Source organism: Nycticebus coucang, chromosome 13, assembly GCF_027406575.1.
Source record: "Nycticebus coucang isolate mNycCou1 chromosome 13, mNycCou1.pri, whole genome shotgun sequence".
Taxonomy (NCBI): domain Eukaryota; kingdom Metazoa; phylum Chordata; class Mammalia; order Primates; family Lorisidae; genus Nycticebus; species Nycticebus coucang.
In genome coordinates this window covers 63,595,245-63,603,825 of record NC_069792.1, presented here as the reverse complement: position 1 = coordinate 63,603,825, position 8,581 = coordinate 63,595,245, and the positions used below count along the sequence as shown (strand labels likewise).

Sequence of the window (8,581 nt, the reverse complement as noted above, 5' to 3'; positions counted from 1 at the left end):
ATGGAATGGAGATGCAAACTTCCTTTTCTAAAAGGACCTCTGCGTACTTAATCTGTGTGCTAGAATTGTCTTGCTGGGAAGAAGTATAAGGAATCTCCTTAATGTATGCTGGCTTGAAATCTATTATAGATATTTCTTTAGTATTTGAGTAGCTTAATGCATAACTAAATACATTGAATTTATATTCTTAAGTTATAAGATTCGTAAGTTTATGTGCAATTATATTCTTGTAGTTCTTGATTCAATGAATGTCCTTACTGTCTACCACTCAAGTGGTAGCAATGTGCTAGCTGAAAGAGTTGTTCAATGGACGTTATAACAATACTTCCATGTTCCTCAATCACCACCACAGGGTAAGACAATAACTGTGATTCTTTAAGCTAAGGATTTTGAAGAAAACTCTTTACTGAGCTGCTGACTTGCTATGGTACATGAGGCATTGCATGCCTAGATCAGCATAGCAGTTGCCCCAAAGAGCAGTGGAGTGGTCTTTAAAGCAGCTAAAAGGAATCCTCACTGACGATGGACCATTTCTCAGGATTTTCAGAAAGTATTTAGAGGAAGAGAACCTTGTAATAAGAACAGAGTTTCCAGCTGGGTATAGTGGCACACACCTGTAATCTCAGCTGCTCAGAAGGCTGAAGTTGGTCAATCACTTGAGCCCAGAAGTTCCAGACCAGCTTGGGCAACACAGTGAGACCTCATCTTGAAAAAAAAAAAGTAATAGGTAGGTAGGTAGATAGATAGATAGATAGATGTAAAAAATTATAAAGAACAGAGTTTCCATTATAATCAAGATGAAGACTTAGGGTCATTTGATTTGAATTTTCAAAGAGATACAACTTTATTCTATACCCGAGACTGGCAAGGCAGAGCATAACTCCTGACATAATGCCAGAAGAGAAATGGTGCCTGCCCATCTGAATTGTTCTCTGCTAATTTCACAAGTGTCTCAAGGGTGGAGCATGATAAGTTAGCAAAATGAACTCAATATTATGGAGAGATGCCCAGGGAGTCACATTACCAACTAATAAGCCAAAACTGAATTTGGAGGGATGATTAAAATGCCTGCCTAGTTTATCCTCTGTGGCAGACATTCTCAACTTGAGGTTCAGGAATGGGTATCAGGAGATCCAGGCCCCTCTCTCCAATTACATGGAATTGTATTTAGAGTTGTGCTTGTGCATTTTATACGGCAAGAGTCAATAGCTTTCTTTAGATTTTTAAGGGCATCCTTGACCCCTTGAAGGTTAAGAATCTTTATCTAATCAAACATTTCTGAGACTGTCTCCTGAGACAACCATGGTAAGCAACCTCCACCTGAAGGATACATTCTCATGGGCATGTTCAGATTTTGACGTCATTCCTATAAATTGTGACAGAAAATAGAGTTGTCAATTGTCAATTGTCATGACTATCTGCTAAAGTCTGAATGTTTGCACCTATCCAAAATTCATATATTGAAACTTAATCCCCGGTGGTGTTAAGAGGTGAGACATTAGGAAGGTGATTTGGTTGTGAGGATGGAGCCCTAATGAGATTAGTGCCCTTATAAAAGAAGCCTGAGGGAGCTTGTTTGCCTCTCTCCCCTTCTGTCCTATGAACAATAGGCCTCACCAGACACAGAATCTGCCAGGACCTTGAACTTGGACTTCCCAGCCACCAGAACTGCAAGTGATAAATTCCTATTGTTTATAAATTACCCAATCTAAGGTATTTTGTTATAGCAACCTGAGGTTACTAGTTTTTGTCTCCCTGAGTAGGAGTCATTTTCTTCCTTAAAAGAAAATATTTGGATACAGGGAAGGTATTTGAAAGAGTTAACTGCTTTAAAGAACTAATCACATTCAAATAGATAAGTTCCAACATACTTCACATTGGATTGAGGCAGACTTGAGAATCAATGTTCAGTGGAACAGTGAGATATACTCTGGAAGAAAAAAGAGCATGAATCACACAGTATCTGTGACTGGACCAGACTTTGGGCTGTAGGGAAGACTCCCTGGGTACAATTTTGACTACACTGCATACTAGCTGTGTAATCTTGGTGGGTGAATTCATACCTCTGGGTCTCAATTTACTCAAAACAAGAATGGTAATAATAGTACTGATTTTGTGAGTTATTTGTGAGAATTCTTTGGGTTAATACACCATAAATTCCTCAGAATAGTGCCTAGCACACAGTAAACAACCAATAGATATCCTTACCTTCACCATCACCCTGATCCACTGTAGAGTCAAATTTGTCAGTTCAGAGATAGTAGATTGCTAGTTCTAACCCAAATTTTGAATCCATCTGGGATTCAATTGCTGTGGTAGAGAAGAGTCCAGTTAAATAATAATTTTGATTAACCATTTTAGAAGGAGGTCAGGGAGCTAATGAATTTGGTTCTCAGGGAATCTCAGCTTCAGACCTAAGACTGTGAATGAAGCATTTCTGCCTGGCACAGAGCAAAGATCCAGTTTGTGTGATGGAGAAAAAACAGTAATGATCCTAATGACCAATTACTGGGGGCTTTTGGTATGGTAAGGAATCTGCAAATATTACCACACTTAACCTTGGTAATAATTCCACAAGGTCACCCTGATATGCCAGTTCACCAATCAGAAAATTGAGACTCAGGTTATTTTCTCCAGGTTCCACAGCTGACTGCCATACACATTGACTGATTCAACTCCTGCAGCTTCCCAACTGTCCTCTAGATTCAGCTTCTTCCTGATTTCACAATTACCAACACTGAGAATAATTTTATAATTATTAGCAATAATAATTGCTATATTATTATTATTAGCAATAATAATTCTAATAATTATTCTAATATTATAACCAGATTCTCCTTTATTAGCAATGCAGCTTGGGTCAAGAGGGGAGGGAACACAGAATAGGATCCATCAGTTCTTCATGTGGTCATCTCACTTCCCCCTACACCATTTTCTTTTCTCTTTTCTTTTTTTTTGAGACAGAGTCTCATTATGTTGCCCTCAGTAGAGTGCTATGGCACTCATTATGTGCCATAATGACTCATAACTCTCATTATGTTGCCCTCTGTGAGTGCTATCACAGCTCACAGCACTCACAAACTCTTGGGCTTCAGCGATTCTCTTGCCTCAGCCTCCCAAGTAGCTGGGACTACAGGCGCCTGCCACAATGCCCAGCTATTTTTTGGTTGTAGTTGTCATTGGTGTTTGGCAGGCCCAGGCCAGATTCAAACCTGCCAACTCTGGTGTATGTGGCTGGCGCCCTAGCCACTGAGCTACAGGCACTGAGCCCCCACACCATTTACTACACTCCTTCCCAACGTTTCCTCTTTCTTAGCCCTGTTCCATTTAGCAGCATCACTGTCCACTGTGTCACACCAGGAGAAAACAGGGAGCCTTCAGCTCCTTCACCCTCAGCCCTCACCTGCAATCAGTCACCAAGTCCTAGTTTCCATCCTTAAACTGCCTCTTCATCTCATTCCCTTTGTACTATTTGGGTCTCATCGTTTTGTGGCCTGGTTACACTTTCCCAAGCGGCTTCCCATAGTATTCCATCCTCCATGCTGGCTGCATTTCTACAGACAAGCCCAATCTTGGCATTCTTTTCTGTCCCTCAGTCGCCTATTGGATAAAGTCCAAACTTCTTACTGTGGCTTACTAGGCTATGGTCAAGAATTTCTGAGGCATCCACCCAGTCTGTACATCACAGATGCCCCCTTTCTCTGGAAACTGTTCCCTCTCCCATCCAAGGATGACTCACCAGGTTCCACATTTGCAAAATGTGACCTCACCTCTCAGCCACAGCTGAATGAATGAGGAGCAGCCACTTGCATTTGGTAGAGATTCAAAGGCAGGCAGAGGAGTGGGAAAGCTTCAAATGGAAAAGAGGGAAGGCTCCAGGTATGCCCTGGTTGGGGCTAGTCACAAGGGGAAGGTGTGGATGAACTTGGAGCAGTGAGCATCCCACAAGGAAGGTTAGGGGTGCATATTCAACTCCCCCTCTTGGTCCTACAGGGAAAGCAGGGGCCAAACTTAGAGAAGCTGGCAGTTATTGATTAAGTCCCGTGAGTTTGGGGCCAGTTGCTCCAGAGACTGTGGTTAGGCTTTCTGGTCTGGTTACTGCAGATTTTGGGTCATAGTTCTATTCTTTTTTTTTTTTTTGGCCGGGGCTGGGTTTGAACCCGCCACCTCCAGTATATGGGGTCGGCACACTACTCCTTTGAGCCACAGGTGCCGCCCCCTAGTTCTATTTTTATGTATGGTCTGGCTATTGTCCATTTGTATATTTAGTCTTTTAACACAGACCAATCAAGTTAGAATCACTAGGACAGGATCCAGCCTTCAGTATTTTTTTTTTTTTTTTTTTTTTTTGAGATAGAGTCTTACTCGGTTGGCCCAAGCTAGAGTGCTATGGCATCAACCTAGCTCACAGCAACCTCAAACTCTTGGGCTCAAGCTATTTATCCTCCTGTTGTAGCCTGCCAAGTAGCTGGGACTACAGGTGCCCACATGACACCCAGCTAACTTCTCTATTTTTAGTAGAGATGGGGTCTTATTCTGGCTCAGGCTGGTCTTGAATTCCTGATCTCAAGCAATCCACCAGCCTTGGCCTTCTGGAGTGCTAGTATGAAGGGTGTGAACAACTGCTCCCAGCCTCATAGCTGCATTCTTAATGCTTGAAACTTGAAATAAGAGGTGCTTCGTAAACATTTGCTGAATGAACGGAGGAGGTTAGCACTTTGCCCTTAATCCAACGTTCATCTGTAAGTAGGAGAAATTTACACCTTCCCAGGCTTCCTTCCAGAGCTGCTGTGTGGTCTGATGAAAGTTGATGGATTTAAGCAGGAATGTGCTCTTCAGTGTGAAGGCTACTATCATCATGTCTACATTTCAAAGGAGCCCCGGCCCTATAAAATGACTTAAATGTCCAATAGCAGGTCTAATGAGGGTGGAGATATTCCAAAGGGGTTGATCACTTCCATGGTCCTCAAATTCTGTCACCTACGCAGCTACCATCTCCTTCCACACCCAAGCCAGCCTGTGGACTACCTTCCAAGAGTCTGTAATCCCTGTGACAAGGGTGCTGCAATTTCTTGGGGGAACTTGGGTGAAATCTACATCAGCTGAACCTGGAGTAGAGGTGAGGCAGAGAAGGAGGTGCCTCCCTCCAGCCTCGTGCAGAGCTCAGGTAACTGATAGACTTCAGCCATGTGCCTCTGTCACCCCTAGGCATCTACACCAGGACCACTCTTTCCCACGGTTGCTCCCAGCCAATGACTGAACATGACAGAGGGTCCTAGGGCTGGGTGTTCCTGCTTTATGTGGGACTCCTCCAGTGGGCAGCCTTTGCCTGGGGACTCCTCACCACTTGCTGAGACCTCGCCAGAGCTTCCCCATCGTCTGAGGTTACTCCTGTCCCGTCCTTCCTACTTTCCTTTCACAGATCTTAGAGCCACTCTGTGGCTACTTCTCCCTGCCTCCTCCCAGTTTTTCCCATTTATCCCTGACAGCTATACCCCTCCATATATCTCTAGCGCATCTAATCATGGTTGGGTGTCTGCTTCTCAGAAGATGCAAACTGGTAACAGAAGAGCTGGAGATGACTTTCGTTGGCCCTGTGGCTATGACCTCCTGGCTTTGATTTGGGCCCTGTGACAGCCTCCATGATATAAAATTTTAATGAAGGCATCATTGATTAGGAAACTCTCTGTCTCCTCCTCCTTTTAGTGCAGTCTGGAGCAAGCTCACCTGCTGGAATGAATGTCATTTCCCAGATCAGGTCTGAGCCAGGCGGCCCAAGGCCCCTGGTAGAAAAGAGTCATGGAAATCACAGGAACATATACTTTAGCTCTGTAATCTTCGTGGGTAATGCAGAATTATGGGCCTATAAGGGCAGGCCAACAAGAACTTTTCCTACTTTTGAGCTATCTCTCCTTTTTTTTTAGACAGGGGTGATTTTTCAGTTGCCAGGAAGAAATTGTGATAACTGGAATGAAAGAATAGAAATAGAGCATGTTCAGGGTATCAGGTTCCAGGGTCCCAAAAGACTTAGCTTTGGCCACTGAGAGACAAAACACAGATGACAAAAAAAAAGGGAATGCATACTTTTTGAAGCCCTCCCTTTTCTAGAATCCCCAGTGGACATATGCATCATTGTTTTCCAGGCCAGCTCATCCTACAAGGAAAGAGAAACTTGGCAGACGGGATTGCAAATGAAGACAAATATGCCAAGTAGGACTAATCAATGATAGAAAGCGAGAGGAAGACTGGGCGGAGGAAGCGCGCTCAGGAGGAAAATGTGCCTAGTGGACACGGTCCAGAAACCATTCCCACTGTCATCTGAAAGTATGGTAAGCACTGAGGTGCAGAAAGCACCACGTGCAGGGTTGTCCAGGGTAAGCAGAGACAGGACCTTGGGACTTCACAGCAAGGACCTGAGCCCACATCTTCTAGCCCAGTAGGCTTCAGACGGTATCCCTTGACGAGCTGTAGGGATTTCTTGGAAGAAGTGGGGGTCCCTAAAAATATAGGGTCTCATACTTTTTTTCTCTTCAACACAAACACCTCCACCATGAGGGTTCTGGCTCTCAGAAACCAAGTCTATCATCATTTCCTTTTATCCACAGAAAAACCGAAGCCTAGAGAGGTGGTGTGACGTGCTCAAGATGACTCAGCAAGTTTACAGCAAAGGTGGAGGGATTGGAACAGAGGGCCCTCAGCTCCAGTCCTACTTCACAATGCCACCCCCTCAGGGACTTGGCTTCCCTTAAGTCATACAGCGGGGAAGTGGCAGACTTGGACTTTGAACTCAAACCTCTGGATGTCACAAATCTTTTGCTCTTTCTGGTTTCAATTGCTTTGTTTTCTCTGTAGTGCCAAACGCAGGACTGGGCGGATAGATACAAATGCTTTAGGAATTGCAATAAACCTTGACTGAAGCTCAAATAAATTACAAGCACTTCAACAATGTTCTTCAACACTAAGTGTGCGTTGAAACCAGCCAGGGAGCTTTAAAAAAGAAATATTCTTCCCTGGGCTTTAATGCACCACTTCAGTCAGAATCTCAGGACCAGGGCCTGGACATCAGGATTTTTTTAAAGTTCTCTGGGTGATGCCAGTGGGCAGCTGGGACTGTGACTCATTGCCTGGGAGTGTTTAACACACCTGGCCTGTCCCTGCGTTGGTGTTCCTCCGAGGAAATCTTGAATGACACACCATCTGTGAATCGCAGGCCCTTCTGTGCTCACCCCAGCAGCAGGCATGTCTCTCCCTCCCTCTCTCTTTCTCTGCCATATTGGCTCTTGATTTGGTCTTCATACTCATGGTGGTGACTAATTAATTCTCCTGGAACAATGAAAGAAGACCTAATCGTGGGTGAGCCATCTGGAGAGCCTCTTGGTTGACTTGGACTTTGGGGAGGATGAGGGGAAGAAAGTGGGAAATTATTCATACTCCAGATGAGACACAAAAATTGCCTTTATTCAAGGATGCTTGAGGTACTTGGGGGTATAACTTTCCTCCCTGCTTCTCAATGGTTCCGAATGTTATATTTTCTCCTTCTGCACTCACAGGTCCACACTCACCCCCTCATACCGGGAGGCATGGATTCTCCAGGCTACTCCCATTTCAGTTCACAATGTGAGTTGGGTATTTCTTTAAGTGTGTGTATGTAAAATGCTTTATGAGGACCAGAGAGCTCTCTCCAACAGTAGGTTGTTATTTATTTATTTTTTTTTGTAGAGACAGAGTCTCACTTTATGGCCCTCAGTAGAGTGCCGTGGCCTCACACAGCTCACAGCAACCTCCAACTCCTGGGCTTAAGCGATTCTCTTGCCTCAGCCTCCCGAGTAGCTGGGACTACAGGCGCCCGCCACAACGCCCGGCTATTTTTTTTTTCTTTTTTTAATTTTTATTAAATCATAGCTGTGTACATTAATATGATCATGGGGCACCATACACTTGGTTCATAGATCGTTTGACACATTTTCATCACACTAGTTAACATAGCTTTCATAGCATTTTCTTAGTTATTTTGCTGAGAACTTTACATTCCACATTTACTAGGATTCACATATACCCTTGTAAGATGCACCGCAGGTGTAATCCCATTAATCCCCCTCCCTCCACCTACCTCCCCCCTTCCTCCCCTCCCTTTCCCCCTTCTCCCTATTCTTAGGTTGTAACTCGGTTATAGCTTTCATGTGAAGGTCCTACATTAGTTTCAAAATAAGGGTGAGTACATTGGGTACTTTTTCTTCCATTCTTGAGACACTTTACTAAGAAGAATATGTTCCAGCTCCATCCATGTAAACATGAAAGAGGTAAAGTCTCCATCTTTTTTTAAGGCTGCATAATATTCCATGGTGTACATATACCACAATTTATTAATCCAGTCATGGATCAATGGGCACTTGGGCTTTTTCCATGACTTGGCAATTATGAATTGGGCTTCAATAAACATTCTGGTACAAATATCTTTGTTATGGTGTGATTTTTGGTCTTCTGGGTATATGCCCAGTAGAGGGATTACAGGATTGAATGGCAGATCTATTTTCAGATCTCTAAGTGTTCTCCATATCTCTTTCCAAAAGGAATGTATTAA

At 43.8% G+C, this 8,581-nt stretch overlaps 1 non-coding gene across 1 annotated transcript; it reads left to right on the top strand.

Annotated features, from left to right (window-relative positions):
* The first annotated feature begins 5,806 nt into the window (after window positions 1-5,806).
* On the top strand, window positions 5,807-6,037 carry LOC128564223 (small nucleolar RNA U85). Its single transcript, XR_008374080.1, has one exon. It is a non-coding gene; the product is annotated as a small nucleolar RNA U85 (small nucleolar RNA).
* The last annotated feature ends 2,544 nt before the right edge of the window (window positions 6,038-8,581 follow it).